The sequence below is a fragment of the Rhinichthys klamathensis genome, unplaced genomic scaffold, assembly GCF_029890125.1.
Source record: "Rhinichthys klamathensis goyatoka isolate OS25496 unplaced genomic scaffold, OSU_Roscu_1.1 h1tg000035l_1, whole genome shotgun sequence".
Classification (NCBI taxonomy): Eukaryota; Metazoa; Chordata; class Actinopteri; order Cypriniformes; family Leuciscidae; genus Rhinichthys; species Rhinichthys klamathensis.
In genome coordinates, this window is record NW_026606583.1 from 737,501 (window position 1) to 752,500 (window position 15,000).

At 48.3% G+C, this 15,000-nt stretch overlaps 21 non-coding genes across 21 annotated transcripts; all 21 read right to left on the reverse strand.

Moving 5' to 3' along the window:
• Positions 1-87: 87 nt before the first annotated feature.
• On the reverse strand, positions 88-169 carry trnal-aag (transfer RNA leucine (anticodon AAG)). Its single transcript has one exon. It is a non-coding gene; the product is annotated as a tRNA-Leu (tRNA).
• Positions 170-659: 490 nt separating this feature from the next.
• On the reverse strand, positions 660-741 carry trnal-uag (transfer RNA leucine (anticodon UAG)). Its single transcript has one exon. It is a non-coding gene; the product is annotated as a tRNA-Leu (tRNA).
• Positions 742-962: 221 nt separating this feature from the next.
• On the reverse strand, positions 963-1,044 carry trnal-aag (transfer RNA leucine (anticodon AAG)). The gene has a single exon. It is a non-coding gene; the product is annotated as a tRNA-Leu (tRNA).
• Positions 1,045-1,535: 491 nt separating this feature from the next.
• trnal-uag (transfer RNA leucine (anticodon UAG)) lies at positions 1,536-1,617 on the reverse strand. Its single transcript has one exon. It is a non-coding gene; the product is annotated as a tRNA-Leu (tRNA).
• Positions 1,618-1,839: 222 nt separating this feature from the next.
• On the reverse strand, positions 1,840-1,921 carry trnal-aag (transfer RNA leucine (anticodon AAG)). The gene has a single exon. It is a non-coding gene; the product is annotated as a tRNA-Leu (tRNA).
• Positions 1,922-2,715: 794 nt separating this feature from the next.
• On the reverse strand, positions 2,716-2,797 carry trnal-aag (transfer RNA leucine (anticodon AAG)). The gene has a single exon. It is a non-coding gene; the product is annotated as a tRNA-Leu (tRNA).
• A 1,558-nt stretch (positions 2,798-4,355) lies between these two features.
• On the reverse strand, positions 4,356-4,437 carry trnal-uag (transfer RNA leucine (anticodon UAG)). Its single transcript has one exon. It is a non-coding gene; the product is annotated as a tRNA-Leu (tRNA).
• Positions 4,438-5,231: 794 nt separating this feature from the next.
• Positions 5,232-5,313, reverse strand: trnal-uag (transfer RNA leucine (anticodon UAG)). Its single transcript has one exon. It is a non-coding gene; the product is annotated as a tRNA-Leu (tRNA).
• Positions 5,314-5,535: 222 nt separating this feature from the next.
• Positions 5,536-5,617, reverse strand: trnal-aag (transfer RNA leucine (anticodon AAG)). Its single transcript has one exon. It is a non-coding gene; the product is annotated as a tRNA-Leu (tRNA).
• A 490-nt stretch (positions 5,618-6,107) lies between these two features.
• On the reverse strand, positions 6,108-6,189 carry trnal-uag (transfer RNA leucine (anticodon UAG)). Its single transcript has one exon. It is a non-coding gene; the product is annotated as a tRNA-Leu (tRNA).
• Positions 6,190-6,411: 222 nt separating this feature from the next.
• Positions 6,412-6,493, reverse strand: trnal-aag (transfer RNA leucine (anticodon AAG)). The gene has a single exon. It is a non-coding gene; the product is annotated as a tRNA-Leu (tRNA).
• A 986-nt stretch (positions 6,494-7,479) lies between these two features.
• trnal-uag (transfer RNA leucine (anticodon UAG)) lies at positions 7,480-7,561 on the reverse strand. Its single transcript has one exon. It is a non-coding gene; the product is annotated as a tRNA-Leu (tRNA).
• Positions 7,562-8,051: 490 nt separating this feature from the next.
• On the reverse strand, positions 8,052-8,133 carry trnal-uag (transfer RNA leucine (anticodon UAG)). Its single transcript has one exon. It is a non-coding gene; the product is annotated as a tRNA-Leu (tRNA).
• A 1,739-nt stretch (positions 8,134-9,872) lies between these two features.
• Positions 9,873-9,954, reverse strand: trnal-aag (transfer RNA leucine (anticodon AAG)). The gene has a single exon. It is a non-coding gene; the product is annotated as a tRNA-Leu (tRNA).
• A 986-nt stretch (positions 9,955-10,940) lies between these two features.
• Positions 10,941-11,022, reverse strand: trnal-uag (transfer RNA leucine (anticodon UAG)). Its single transcript has one exon. It is a non-coding gene; the product is annotated as a tRNA-Leu (tRNA).
• A 794-nt stretch (positions 11,023-11,816) lies between these two features.
• On the reverse strand, positions 11,817-11,898 carry trnal-aag (transfer RNA leucine (anticodon AAG)). Its single transcript has one exon. It is a non-coding gene; the product is annotated as a tRNA-Leu (tRNA).
• A 491-nt stretch (positions 11,899-12,389) lies between these two features.
• Positions 12,390-12,471, reverse strand: trnal-uag (transfer RNA leucine (anticodon UAG)). The gene has a single exon. It is a non-coding gene; the product is annotated as a tRNA-Leu (tRNA).
• Positions 12,472-12,692: 221 nt separating this feature from the next.
• Positions 12,693-12,774, reverse strand: trnal-aag (transfer RNA leucine (anticodon AAG)). Its single transcript has one exon. It is a non-coding gene; the product is annotated as a tRNA-Leu (tRNA).
• A 490-nt stretch (positions 12,775-13,264) lies between these two features.
• Positions 13,265-13,346, reverse strand: trnal-uag (transfer RNA leucine (anticodon UAG)). The gene has a single exon. It is a non-coding gene; the product is annotated as a tRNA-Leu (tRNA).
• A 222-nt stretch (positions 13,347-13,568) lies between these two features.
• trnal-aag (transfer RNA leucine (anticodon AAG)) lies at positions 13,569-13,650 on the reverse strand. The gene has a single exon. It is a non-coding gene; the product is annotated as a tRNA-Leu (tRNA).
• Positions 13,651-14,713: 1,063 nt separating this feature from the next.
• Positions 14,714-14,797, reverse strand: trnal-uag (transfer RNA leucine (anticodon UAG)). Its single transcript has one exon. It is a non-coding gene; the product is annotated as a tRNA-Leu (tRNA).
• Between the last annotated feature and the right edge of the window lie 203 nt (positions 14,798-15,000).

Sequence of the window (15,000 nt, forward strand, 5' to 3'; positions counted from 1 at the left end):
TTGGAAGAGACCGGGAGCAAGCAGTGTCACTTCTCCAGTGTTTTCGCTTAGGCATAGCAGCCACGAGTGCCTTCTAAAATGCTGTCTTGGCAGCGGTGGGATTCGAACCCACGCCCCCGGAGAGACTGGAGCCTTAATCCAGCGCCTTGGACCGCTCGGCCACGCTACCTTGTGAGGGCACCTTCCGTGGGCCATTTTCGCCAATTTTTTCTTTTAATGTCTCTCTTCTCCACAGTTAAATCCGTCGAAATTCTACGTGAATTGAAGGAGCACCTCGACAGGTGGAAAGGCCTCCTAAAAACAGGGGGGACGCAGTTACACTCCTGGAGGCCCCCTCCCTGCAGATTGCAATTCCATCTCTAATCAAACACACCTGAATTACCTAATCAAAGCCTTTGGGCCATCCTCCAAAATGGCAGCCAGCTGTGTCGCAGTTAAACTCAAAATCATGAGGTAGCTGTCAGATCACCAAAAAAATCTCAATGAGTCAAATTGGCTAACTCCATCATTATAGACTAGACATTTGTTATTATTATGTTTAAATTCATTTTTGAAGTGACATTATTACCATCCCTGATTCAAGAAGGTGCAGATTTTCAGCCGCTTTTGCGCCTTTTCGGAGCACTCTTAAGGTGTCTGGCCCTCTTTAAAATCACTGCTGGCAGCGGTGGGATTCTAACCCACGACCCCGAAGAGACTGGAGCCTAAATCCAGCGCCTTAGACCCCTCGGCCACGCTACCCTGACGTGGATCGATTCGTGGGCCGTTTTCTGGCCATTTTTTTTTCATAAATATATTAAACGTTGGGTGCGGACCTTCATTGTCAGGCTCTGAAGCACGCCGAGTTCGGCCAAGGAAAGCAAAAGCGGCAGGGTTTGGAAGAGACCGGGAGCAAGCAGTGTCACTTCTCCAGTGTTTTCGCTTAGGCATAGCAGCCACGAGTGCCTTCTAAAATGCTGTCTTGGCAGCGGTGGGATTCGAACCCACGCCCCCGGAGAGACTGGAGCCTTAATCCAGCGCCTTAGACCGCTCGGCCACGCTACCTTGTGAGGGCACCTTCCGTGGGCCATTTTCGCCAATTTTTTCTTTTAATGTCTCTCTTCTCCACAGTTAAATCCGTCGAAATTCTACGTGAATTGAAGGAGCACCTCGACAGGTGGAAAGGCCTCCTAAATAAAGGGGGGACGCAGTTACACTCCTGGAGGCCCCCCTCCCTGCAGATTGCAATTCCATCTCTAATCAAACACACCTGAATTACCTAATCAAAGCCTTTGGGCCATCCTCCAAAATGGCAGCCAGCTGTGTCGCAGTTAAACTCAAAATCATGAGGTAGCTGTCAGATCACCAAAAAAATCTAAATGAGTCAAATTGGCTAACTCCATCATTATAGACTAGACATTTGTTATTATTATGTTTAAATTCATTTTTGAAGTGACATTATTGCTGTCCCTGATTCAAGAGGGTGCAGATTTTCAGCCGCTTTTGCGCCTTTTCGGAGCACACTTAAGGTGTCTGGACCTCTTTAAAATCACTGCTGGCAGCGGTGGGATTCGAACCCACGCCCCCGAAGAGACTGGAGCCTAAATCCAGCGCCTTAGACCCCTCGGCCACGCTACCCTGATGTGGCTCGATTCGTGGGCCGTTTTCTGGCCATTTTTTTTTTCATAAATAGATTAAACGTTGGGTGCGGACCTTCATTGTCAGGCTCTGAAGCACGCCGAGTTCGGCCAAGGAAAGCAAAAGCGGCAGGGTTTGGAAGAGACCGGGAGCAAGCAGTGTCACTTCTCCAGTGTTTTCGCTTAGGCATAGCAGCCACGAGTGCCTTCTAAAATGCTGTCTTGGCAGCGGTGGGATTCGAACCCACGCCCCCGGAGAGACTGGAGCCTTAATCCAGCGCCTTAGACCGCTCGGCCACGCTACCTTGTGAGGGCACCTTCCGTGGGCCATTTTCGACAATTTTTTCTTTTAATGTCTCTCTTCTCCACAGTTAAATCCGTCGAAATTCTACGTGAATTGAAGGAGCACCTCGACAGGTGGAAAGGCCTCCTAAAAACAGGGGGGACGCAGTTACACTCCTGGAGGCCCCCTCCCTGCAGATTGCAATTCCATCTCTAATCAAACACACCTGAATTACCTAATCAAAGCCTTTGGGCCATCCTCCAAAATGGCAGCCAGCTGTGTCGCAGTTAAACTCAAAATCATGAGGTAGCTGTCAGATCACCAAAAAAATCTCAATGAGTCAAATTGGCTAACTCCATCATTATAGACTAGACATTTGTTATTATTATGTTTAAATTCATTTTTGAAGTGACATTATTACCATCCCTGATTCAAGAAGGTGCAGATTTTCAGCCGCTTTTGCGCCTTTTCGGAGCACTCTTAAGGTGTCTGGCCCTCTTTAAAATCACTGCTGGCAGCGGTGGGATTCTATCCCACGACCCCGAAGAGACTGGAGCCTAAATCCAGCGCCTTAGACCCCTCGGCCACGCTACCCTGACGTGGATCGATTCGTGGGCCGTTTTCTGGGCATTTTTTTTTTCATAAATAGATTAAACGTTGGGTGCGGACCTTCATCGTCAGGCTCTGAAGCACGCCGAGTTCGGCCAAGGAAAGCAAAAGCGGCAGGGTTTGGAAGAGTCCGGGAGCAAGCAGTGTCACTTCTCCAGTGTTTTCGCTTAGGCATAGCAGCCACGAGTGCCTTCTAAAATGCTGTCTTGGCAGCGGTGGGATTCGAACCCACGCCCCCGAAGAGACTGGAGCCTTAATCCAGCGCCTTAGACCGCTCGGCCACGCTACCTTGTGAGGGCACCTTCTGTGGTCCATTTTCACCAATTTTTTCTTTTAATGTCTCTCTTCTCCACAGTTAAATCCGTCGAAATTCTACGTGCCTTGAAGGAGCACCTCGACAGGTGGAAAGGCCTCCTAAATACAGGGGGGACGCAGTTACACTCCTGGAGGCCCCCTCCCTGCAGATTGCAATTCCATCTCTAATCAAACACACCTGAATTACCTAATCAAAGCCTTTGGGCCATCCTCCAAAATGGCAGCCAGCTGTGTCGCAGTTAAACTCAAAATCATGAGGTAGCTGTCAGATCACCGAAAAAATCTAAATGAGTCAAATTGGCTAACTCCATCATTATAGACTAGACATTTGTTATTATTATGTTTAAATTCATTTTTGAAGTGACATTATTGCTGTCCCTGATTCAAGAGGGTGCAGATTTTCAGCCGCTTTTGCGCCTTAGACCCAGCGCCTTAGACCCAGCGCCTTAGACCGCTAGGCCACGCTACCTTGTGAGGGCACCTTCCGTGGGCCATTTTCGCCAATTTTTTCTTTTAATGTCTCTCTTCTCCACAGTTAAATCCGTCGAAATTCTACGTGCCTTGAAGGAGCACCTCGACAGGTGGAAAGGCCTCCTAAATATAGGGGGGACGCAGTTACACTCCTGGAGGCCCCCCTCCCTGCAGATTGCAATTCCATCTCTAATCAAACACACCTGAATTACCTAATCAAAGCCTTTGGGCCATCCTCCAAAATGGCAGCCAGCTGTGTCGCAGTTAAACTCAAAATCATGAGGTAGCTGTCAGATCACCAAAAAAATCTCAATGAGTCAAATTGGCTAACTCCATCATTATAGACGAGACATTTGTTATTATTATGTTAAAATTCATTTTTGAAGTGACATTATTACCGTCCCTGATTCAAGAAGGTGCAGATTTTCAGCCGCTTTTGCGCCTTTTCGGAGCACTCTTAAGGTGTCTGGCCCTCTTTAAAATCACTGCTGGCAGCGGTGGGATTCAAACCCATGCCCCCGAAGAGACTGGAGCCTAAATCCAGCGCCTTAGACCCCTCGGCCACGCTACCCTGACGTGGCTCGATTCGTGGGCCGTATTCGCCAATTTTTTCTTTTAATGTCTCTCTTCTCCACAGTTAAATCCGTCGAAATTCTACGTGCCTTGAAGGAGCACCTCGACAGGTGGAAAGGCCTCCTAAATACAGGGGGGACGCAGTTACACTCCTGGAGGCCCCCTCCCTGCAGATTGCAATTCCATCTCTAATCAAACACACCTGAATTACCTAATCAAAGCTTTTGGGCCATCCTCCAAAATGGCAGCCAGCTGTGTCGCAGTTAAACTCAAAATCATGAGGTAGCTGTCAGATCACCAAAAAAATCTCAATGAGTCAAATTGGCTAACTCCATCATTATAGACTAGACATTTGTTATTATTATGTTTAAATTCATTTTTGAAGTGACATTATTACCATCCCTGATTCAAGAAGGTGCAGATTTTCAGCCGCTTTTGCGCCTTTTCGGAGCACTCTTAAGGTGTCTGGCCCTCTTTAAAATCACTGCTGGCAGCGGTGGGATTCTAACCCACGACCCCGAAGAGACTGGAGCCTAAATCCAGCGCCTTAGACCCCTCGGCCACGCTACCCTGACGTGGATCGATTCGTGGGCCGTTTTCTGGCCATTTTTTTTTCATAAATATATTAAACGTTGGGTGCGGACCTTCATTGTCAGGCTCTGAAGCACGCCGAGTTCGGCCAAGGAAAGCAAAAGCGGCAGGGTTTGGAAGAGACCGGGAGCAAGCAGTGTCACTTCTCCAGTGTTTTCGCTTAGGCATAGCAGCCACGAGTGCCTTCTAAAATGCTGTCTTGGCAGCGGTGGGATTCGAACCCACGCGCCCGGAGAGACTGGAGCCTTAATCCAGCGCCTTAGACCGCTCGGCCACGCTACCTTGTGAGGGCACCTTCCGTGGGCCATTTTCGCCAATTTTTTCTTTTAATGTCTCTCTTCTCCACAGTTAAATCCGTCGAAATTCTACGTGAATTGAAGGAGCACCTCGACAGGTGGAAAGGCCTCCTAAATAAAGGGGGGACGCAGTTACACTCCTGGAGGCCCCCCTCCCTGCAGATTGCAATTCCATCTCTAATCAAACACACCTGAATTACCTAATCAAAGCCTTTGGGCCATCCTCCAAAATGGCAGCCAGCTGTGTCGCAGTTAAACTCAAAATCATGAGGTAGCTGTCAGATCACCAAAAAAATCTAAATGAGTCAAATTGGCTAACTCCATCATTATAGACTAGACATTTGTTATTATTATGTTTAAATTCATTTTTGAAGTGACATTATTGCTGTCCCTGATTCAAGAGGGTGCAGATTTTCAGCCGCTTTTGCGCCTTTTCGGAGCACACTTAAGGTGTCTGGACCTCTTTAAAATCACTGCTGGCAGCGGTGGGATTCGAACCCACGCCCCCGAAGAGACTGGAGCCTAAATCCAGCGCCTTAGACCCCTCGGCCACGCTACCCTGATGTGGCTCGATTCGTGGGCCGTTTTCTGGCCATTTTTTTTTTCATAAATAGATTAAACGTTGGGTGCGGACCTTCATTGTCAGGCTCTGAAGCACGCCGAGTTCGGCCAAGGAAAGCAAAAGCGGCAGGGTTTGGAAGAGACCGGGAGCAAGCAGTGTCACTTCTCCAGTGTTTTCGCTTAGGCATAGCAGCCACGAGTGCCTTCTAAAATGCTGTCTTGGCAGCGGTGGGATTCGAACCCACGCCCCCGGAGAGACTGGAGCCTTAATCCAGCGCCTTAGACCGCTCGGCCACGCTACCTTGTGAGGGCACCTTCCGTGGGCCATTTTCGACAATTTTTTCTTTTAATGTCTCTCTTCTCCACAGTTAAATCCGTCGAAATTCTACGTGAATTGAAGGAGCACCTCGACAGGTGGAAAGGCCTCCTAAAAACAGGGGGGACGCAGTTACACTCCTGGAGGCCCCCTCCCTGCAGATTGCAATTCCATCTCTAATCAAACACACCTGAATTACCTAATCAAAGCCTTTGGGCCATCCTCCAAAATGGCAGCCAGCTGTGTCGCAGTTAAACTCAAAATCATGAGGTAGCTGTCAGATCACCAAAAAAATCTCAATGAGTCAAATTGGCTAACTCCATCATTATAGACTAGACATTTGTTATTATTATGTTTAAATTCATTTTTGAAGTGACATTATTACCATCCCTGATTCAAGAAGGTGCAGATTTTCAGCCGCTTTTGCGCCTTTTCGGAGCACTCTTAAGGTGTCTGGCCCTCTTTAAAATCACTGCTGGCAGCGGTGGGATTCTAACCCACGACCCCGAAGAGACTGGAGCCTAAATCCAGCGCCTTAGACCCCTCGGCCACGCTACCCTGACGTGGATCGATTCGTGGGCCGTTTTCTGGGCATTTTTTTTTTCATAAATAGATTAAACGTTGGGTGCGGACCTTCATCGTCAGGCTCTGAAGCACGCCGAGTTCGGCCAAGGAAAGCAAAAGCGGCACGGTTTGGAAGAGTCCGGGAGCAAGCAGTGTCACTTCTCCAGTGTTTTCGCTTAGGCATAGCAGCCACGAGTGCCTTCTAAAATGCTGTCTTGGCAGCGGTGGGATTCGAACCCACGCCCCCGAAGAGACTGGAGCCTTAATCCAGCGCCTTAGACCGCTCGGCCACGCTACCTTGTGAGGGCACCTTCTGTGGTCCATTTTCGCCAATTTTTTCTTTTAATGTCTCTCTTCTCCACAGTTAAATCCGTCGAAATTCTACGTGCCTTGAAGGAGCACCTCGACAGGTGGAAAGGCCTCCTAAATACAGGGGGGACGCAGTTACACTCCTGGAGGCCCCCTCCCTGCAGATTGCAATTCCATCTCTAATCAAACACACCTGAATTACCTAATCAAAGCCTTTGGGCCATCCTCCAAAATGGCAGCCAGCTGTGTCGCAGTTAAACTCAAAATCATGAGGTAGCTGTCAGATCACCGAAAAAATCTAAATTAGTCAAATTGGCTAACTCCATCATTATAGACTAGACATTTGTTATTATTATGTTTAAATTCATTTTTGAAGTGACATTATTGCTGTCCCTGATTCAAGAGGGTGCAGATTTTCAGCCGCTTTTGCGCCTTAGACCCAGCGCCTTAGACCCAGCGCCTTAGACCGCTAGGCCACGCTACCTTGTGAGGGCACCTTCCGTGGGCCATTTTCGCCAATTTTTTCTTTTAATGTCTCTCTTCTCCACAGTTAAATCCGTCGAAATTCTACGTGCCTTGAAGGAGCACCTCGACAGGTGGAAAGGCCTCCTAAATATAGGGGGGACGCAGTTACACTCCTGGAGGCCCCCCTCCCTGCAGATTGCAATTCCATCTCTAATCAAACACACCTGAATTACCTAATCAAAGCCTTTGGGCCATCCTCCAAAATGGCAGCCAGCTGTGTCGCAGTTAAACTCAAAATCATGAGGTAGCTGTCAGATCACCAAAAAAATCTCAATGAGTCAAATTGGCTAACTCCATCATTATAGACTAGACATTTGTTATTATTATGTTTAAATTCATTTTTGAAGTGACATTATTACCGTCCCTGATTCAAGAAGGTGCAGATTTTCAGCCGCTTTTGCGCCTTTTCGGAGCACTCTTAAGGTGTCTGGCCCTCTTTAAAATCACTGCTGGCAGCGGTGGGATTCAAACCCACGCCCCCGAAGAGACTGGAGCCTAAATCCAGCGCCTTAGACCCCTCGGCCACGCTACCCTGACGTGGCTCGATTCGTGGGCCGTATTCGCCAATTTTTTCTTTTAATGTCTCTCTTCTCCACAGTTAAATCCGTCGAAATTCTACGTGCCTTGAAGGAGCACCTCGACAGGTGGAAAGGCCTCCTAAATACAGGGGGGACGCAGTTACACTCCTGGAGGCCCCCTCCCTGCAGATTGCAATTCCATCTCTAATCAAACACACCTGAATTACCTAATCAAAGCTTTTGGGCCATCCTCCAAAATGGCAGCCAGCTGTGTCGCAGTTAAACTCAAAATCATGAGGTAGCTGTCAGATCACCAAAAAAATCTCAATGAGTCAAATTGGCTAACTCCATCAGTATAGACTAGACATTTGTTATTATAATGTTTAAATTCATTTTTGAAGTGACATTATTGCTGTCCCTGATTCAAGAGGGTGCAGATTTTCAGCCGCTTTTGCGCCTTTTCGGAGCACTCTTAAGGTGTCTGGCCCTCTTTAAAATCACTGCTGGCAGCGGTGGGATTCGAACCCACGCCCCCAAAGAGACTGGAGCCTAAATCCAGCGCCTTAGACCCCTCGGCCACGCTACCCTGACGTGGCTCGATACGTGGGCCGTTTTCTGGCCATTTTTTTTCATAAATAGATTAAACGTTGGGTGCGGACCTTCATCGTCAGGCTCTGAAGCACGCCGAGTTCGGCCAAGGAAAGCAAAAGCGGCAGGGTTTGGAAGAGACCGGGAGCAAGCAGTGTCACTTCTCCAGTGTTTTCGCTTAGGCATAGCAGCCACGAGTGCCTTCTAAAATGCTGTCTTGGCAGCGGTGGGATTCGAACACACGCCCCCGAAGAGACTGGAGCCTTAATCCAGCGCCTTAGACCGCTCGGCCACGCTACCTTGTGAGGGCACCTTCCGTGGGCCATTTTCGCCAATTTTTTCTTTTAATGTCTCTCTTCTCCACAGTTAAATCCGTCGAAATTCTACGTGCCTTGACGGAGCACCTCGACAGGTGGAAAGGCCTCCTAAATACAGGGGGGACGCAATTACACTCCTGGAGGCCCCCCTCCCTGCAGATTGCAATTCCATCTCTAATCAAACACACCTGAATTACCTAATCAAAGCCTTTGGGCCAACCTCCAAAATGGCAGCCAGCTGTGTCGCAGTTAAACTCAAAATCATGAGGTAGCTGTCAAATCACCAAAAAAATCTCAATGAGTCAAATTGGCTAACTCCATCATTATAGACTAGACATTTGTTATTATTATGTTTAAATTCATTTTTGAAGTGACATTATTACCGTCCCTGATTCAAGAGGGTGCAGATTTTCAGCCGCTTTTGCGCTTTTCGGAGCACTCTTAAGGTGTCTGGCCCTCTTTAAAATCACTGCTGGCAGCGGTGGGATTCGAACCCACACTCCCAAAGAGACTGAAGCCTAAATCCAGCGCCTTAGACCCCTCGGCCAGCGGTGGGATTCGAACCCACGCCTCCGAAGACACTGGAGCCTTAATCCAGCGCCTTAGACCGCTCGGCCACGCTACCTTGTGAGGGCACCTTCCGTGGGCCATTTTCGCCAATTTTTCCTTTTAATGTTTCTCTTCTCCACAGTTAAATCCGTCGAAATTCTACGTGCCTTGAAGGAGCACCTCGACAGGTGGAAAGGCCTCCTAAATACAGGGGGGACGCAGTTACACTCCTGGAGGCCCCCCTCCCTGCAGATTGCAATTCCATCTCTAATCAAACACACCTGAATTACCTAATCAAAGCCTTTGGGCCATCCTCCAAAATGGCAGCCAGCTGTGTCGCAGTTAAACTCAAAATCATGAGGTAGCTGTCAGATCACCAAAAAAATCTCAATGAGTCAAATTGGCTAACTCCATCATTATAGACTAGACATTTGTTATTATTATGTTTAAATTCATTTTTGAAGTGACATTATTACCATCCCTGATTCAAGAAGGTGCAGATTTTCAGCCGCTTTTGCGCCTTTTCGGAGCACTCTTAAGGTGTCTGGCCCTCTTTAAAATCACTGCTGGCAGCGGTGGGATTCTAACCCACGACCCCGAAGAGACTGGAGCCTAAATCCAGCGCCTTAGACCCCTCGGCCACGCTACCCTGACGTGGATCGATTCGTGGGCCGTTTTCTGGGCATTTTTTTTTTCACAAATAGATTAAACGTTGGGTGCGGACCTTCATCGTCAGGCTCTGAAGCACGCCGAGTTCGGCCAAGGAAAGCAAAAGCGGCAGGGTTTGGAAGAGTCCGGGAGCAAGCAGTGTCACTTCTCCAGTGTTTTCGCTTAGGCATAGCAGCCACGAGTGCCTTCTAAAATGCTGTCTTGGCAGCGGTGGGATTCGAACCCACGCCCCCGAAGAGACTGGAGCCTTAATCCAGCGCCTTAGACCGCTCGGCCACGCTACCTTGTGAGGGCACCTTCCGTGGTCCATTTTCGCCAATTTTTTCTTTTAATGTCTCTCTTCTCCACAGTTAAATCCGTCGAAATTCTACGTGCCTTGAAGGAGCACCTCGACAGGTGGAAAGGCCTCCTAAATACAGGGGGGACGCAGTTACACTCCTGGAGGCCCACTCCCTGCAGATTGCAATTCCATCTCTAATCAAACACACCTGAATTACCTAATCAAAGCCTTTGGGCCATCCTCCAAAATGGCAGCCAGCTGTGTCGCAGTTAAACTCAAAATCATGATGTAGCTGTCAGATCACCGAAAAAATCTAAATGAGTCAAATTGGCTAACTCCATCATTATAGACTAGACATTTGTTATTATTATGTTTAAATTCATTTTTGAAGTGACATTATTGCTGTCCCTGATTCAAGAGGGTGCAGATTTTCAGCCGCTTTTGCGCCTTAGACCCAGCGCCTTAGACCCAGCGCCTTAGACCGCTCGGCCACGCTACCTTGTGAGGGCACCTACCGTGGGCCATTTTCGCCAATTTTTTCTTTTAATGTCTCTCTTCTCCACAGTTAAATCCGTCGAAATTCTACGTGCCTTGAAGGAGCACCTCGACAGGTGGAAAGGCCTCCTAAATATAGGGGGGACGCAGTTACACTCCTGGAGGCCCCCCTCCCTGCAGATTGCAATTCCATCTCTAATCAAACACACCTGAATTACCTAATCAAAGCCTTTGGGCCATCCTCCAAAATGGCAGCCAGCTGTGTCGCAGTTAAACTCAAAATCATGAGGTAGCTGTCAGATCACCAAAAAAATCTCAATGAGTCAAATTGGCTAACTCCATCATTATAGACTAGACATTTGTTATTATTATGTTTAAATTCATTTTTGAAGTGACATTATTACCGTCCCTGATTCAAGAGGGTGCAGATTTTCAGCCGCTTTTGCGCCTTTTCGGAGCACTCTTAAGGTGTCTGGCCCTCTTTAAAATCACTGCTGGCAGCGGTGGGATTCAAACCCACGCCCCCGAAGAGACTGGAGCCTAAATCCAGCGCCTTAGACCCCTCGGCCACGCTACCCTGACGTGGCTCGATTCGTGGGCCGTTTTCGCCAATTTTTTCTTTTAATGTCTCTCTTCTCCACAGTTAAATCCGTCGAAATTCTACGTGCCTTGAAGGAGCACCTCGACAGGTGGAAAGGCCTCCTAAATACAGGGAGGACGCAGTTACACTCCTGGAGGCCCCCTCCCTGCAGATTGCAATTCCATCTCTAATCAAACACACCTGAATTACCTAATCAAAGCCTTTGGGCCATCCTCCAAAATGGCAGCCAGCTGTGTCGCAGTTAAACTCAAAATCATGAGGTAGCTGTCAGATCACCAAAAAAATCTCAATGAGTCAAATTGGCTAACTCCATCAGTATAGACTAGACATTTGTTATTATTATGTTTAAATTCATTTTTGAAGTGACATTATTGCTGTCCCTGATTCAAGAGGGTGCAGATTTTCAGCCGCTTTTGCGCCTTTTCGGAGCACACTTAAGGTGTCTGGCCCTCTTTAAAATCACTGCTGGCAGCGGTGGGATTAGGACCCACGCCCCCGAAGAGACTGGAGCCTAAATCCAGCATCTTAGACCCCTCGGCCACGCTACCCTGACTTGGCTCGATTCGTGGGCCGTTTTCTGGGCATTTTTTTTTTCATAAATAGATTAAACGTTGGGTGCGGACCTTCATCGTCAGGCTCTGAAGCACGCCGAGTTCGGCCAAGGAAAGCAAAAGCGGCAGGGTTTGGAAGAGTCCGGGAGCAAGCAGTGTCACTTCTCCAGTGTTTTCGCTTAGGCATAGCAGCCACGAGTGCCTTCTAAAATGCTGTCTTGGCAGCGGTGGGATTCGAACCCACGCCCCCGAAGAGACTGGAGCCTTAATCCAGCGCCTTAGACCGCTCGGCCACGCTACCTTGTGAGGGCACCTTCCGTGGTCCATTTTCGCCAATTTTTTCTTTTAATGTCTCTCTTCTCCACAGTTAAATCCGTCGAAATTCTACGTGCCTTGAAGGAGCACCTCGACAGGTGGAAAGGCCTCCTAAATACAGGGGGGACGCAGTTACACTCCTGGAGGCCCCCCTCCCTGCAGATTGCAATTCCATCTCTAATCAAACACACCTGAATTACCTAATCAAAGCCTTTGGGCCATCCTCCAAAATGGCAGCCAGCTGTGTGGCAGTTAAACTCAAAATCATGAGGTAGCTGTCAGATCACCAAAAAAATCTCAATGAGTCAAATTGGCTAACTCCATCATTATAGACTAGACATTTGTTATTATTATGTTTAAATTCATTTTTGAAGTGACATTATTACCGTCCCTGATTCAAGAGGGTGCAGATTTTCAGCCGCTTTTGTGCCTTTTCGGAGCACTCTTAAGGTGTCTGGCCCTCTTTAAAATCACTGCTGGCAGCGGTGGGATTCGAACCCACGCCCCCGAAGAGACTGGAGCCTAAATCCAGCGCCTTAGACCCCTCGGCCACGCTACCCTGACGTGGCTCGATACGTGGGCCGTTTTCTGGCCATTTTTTTTTCATAAATAGATTAAAGGTTGGGTGCGGACCTTCATCGCCAGGCTCTGAAGCACGCCGACTTTGGCCAAGGAAAGCAAAAGCGGCAGGGTTTGGAAGAGTCCGGGAGCAAGCAGTGTCACTTCTCCAGTGTTTTCGCTTAGGCATAGCAGCCACGAGTGCCTTCTAAAATGCTGCCTTGGCAGCGGTGGGATTCGAACCCACGCCCCCGAAGAGACTGGAGCCTTAATCCAGCGCCTTAGACCGCTCGGCCACGCTACCTTGTGAGGGCACCTTCCGTGGGCCATTTTCGCCAATTTTTTCTTTTAATGTCTCTCTTCTCCACAGTTAAATCCGTCGAAATTCTACGTGCCTTGAAGGAGCACCTCGACAGGTGGAAAGGCCTCCTAAATACAGGGGGGACGCAGTTACACTCCTGGAGGCCCCCTCCCTGCAGATTGCAATTCCATCTCTAATCAAACACACCTGAATTACCTAATCAAAGCCTTTGGGCCATCCTCCAAAATGGCAGCCAGCTTTGTCGCAGTTAAACTTAAAATCATGAGGTAGCTGTCAGATCACCAAAAAAATCTCAATGAGTCAAATTGGCTAACTCCATCATTATAGACTAGACATTTGTTATTATTATGTTTAAATTCATTTTTGAAGTGACATTATTACCGTCCCTGATTCAAGAGGGTGCAGATTTTCAGCCGCTTTTGCGCCTTTTCGGATCACTCTTAAGGTGTCTGGCCCTCTTTAAAATCACTGCTGGCAGCGGTGGGATTCGAACCCACACTCCCGAAGAGACTGGAGCCTAAATCCAGCGCCTTAGACCCCTCGGCCACGCTACCATGACGTGGCTCGATTCGTGGGCCGTTTTCTGGCCATTTTTTTTTTCATAAATAGATTAAACGTTGGGTGCGGACCTTCATCGTCAGGCTCTGAAGCACGCCGAGTTCGGCCAAGGAAAGCAAAAGCGGCAGGGTTTGGAAGAGACCGGGAGCAAGCAGTGTCACTTCTCCAGTGTTTTCGCTTAGGAATAGCAGCCACGAGTGCCTTCTAAAATGCTGTCTTGGCAGCGGTGGGATTTGAACCCACGCCCCCGAAGAGACTGGAGCCTTAATCCAGCGCCTTAGACCGCTCGGCCACGCTACCTTGTGAGGGCACCTTCCGTGGTCCATTTTCGCCAATTTTTTCTTTTAATGTCTCTCTTCTCCACAGTTAAATCCGTCGAAATTCTACATGCCTTGAAGGAGCACCTCGACAGGTGGAAAGGCCTCCTAAATACAGGGGGGACGCAGTTACACTCCTGGAGGCCCCCCTCCCTGCAGATTGCAATTCCATCTCTAATCAAACACACCTGAATTACCTAATCAAAGCCTTTGGGCCATCCTCCAAAATGGCAGCCAGCTGTGTCGCAGTTAAACTCAAAATCATGAGGTAGCTGTCAGATCACCAAAAAAATCTCAATGAGTCAAATTGGCTAACTCCATAATTATAGACTAGACATTTGTTATTATTATGTTTAAATTCATTTTTGAAGTGACATTATTACCGTCCCTGATTCAAGAGGGTGCAGATTTTCAGCCGCTTTTGCGCCTTTTCGGAGCACTCTTAAGGTGTCTGGCCCTCTTTAAAATCACTGCTGGCAGCGGTGGGATTCGAACCCACGCCCCCGAAAAGACTGGAGCCTTAATACAGCGCCTTAGACCCCTCGGCCACTCTACCCTGACGTGGCTCGATTCGTGGGCCGTTTTCGCCAACTTTTTCTTTTAATGTCTCTCTTCTCCACAGTTAAATCCGTCGAAATTCTACGTGCCTTGAAGGAGCACCTCGACAGGTGGAAAGGCCTCCTAAATACAGGGGGGACGCAGTTACACTCCTGGAGGCCCCCTCCCTGCAGATTGCAATTCCATCTCTAATCAAACACACTTGAATTACCTAATCAAAGCCTTTGGGCCATCCTCCAAAATGGCAGCCAGCTGTGTCGCAGTTAAACTCAAAATCATGAGGTAGCTGTCAGATCACCAAAAAAATCTCAATGAGTCAAATTGGCTAACTCCATCATTATAGACTAGACATTTGTTATTATTATGTTTAAATTCATTTTTGAAGTGACATTATTGCTGTCCCTGATTCAAGAGGGTGCAGATTTTCAGCCGCTTTTGCGCCTTTTCGGAGCACACTTACGGTGTCTGGCCCTCTTTAAAATCACTGCTGGCAGCAGTGGGATTCGAACCCACGCCCCAAAAAAGAGACTGGAGCCTAAATCCAGCGCCTTAGACCCCTCGGCCATGCTACCCTGACGAGGCTCGTTTCGTGGGCCTTTTTCTGGCCATTTTTTTTTTCATAAATAGATTAAACGTTGGGTGCGTACCTTCATCGTCAGGCTCTGAAGCACGCCGAGTTCGGCCAAGGAAAGCAAAAGCGGCAGGGTTTGGAAGAGACCGGGAGCAAGCAGTGTCACTTCTTCAGTGTTTTCGCTTAGGCATAGCAGCCACAAGT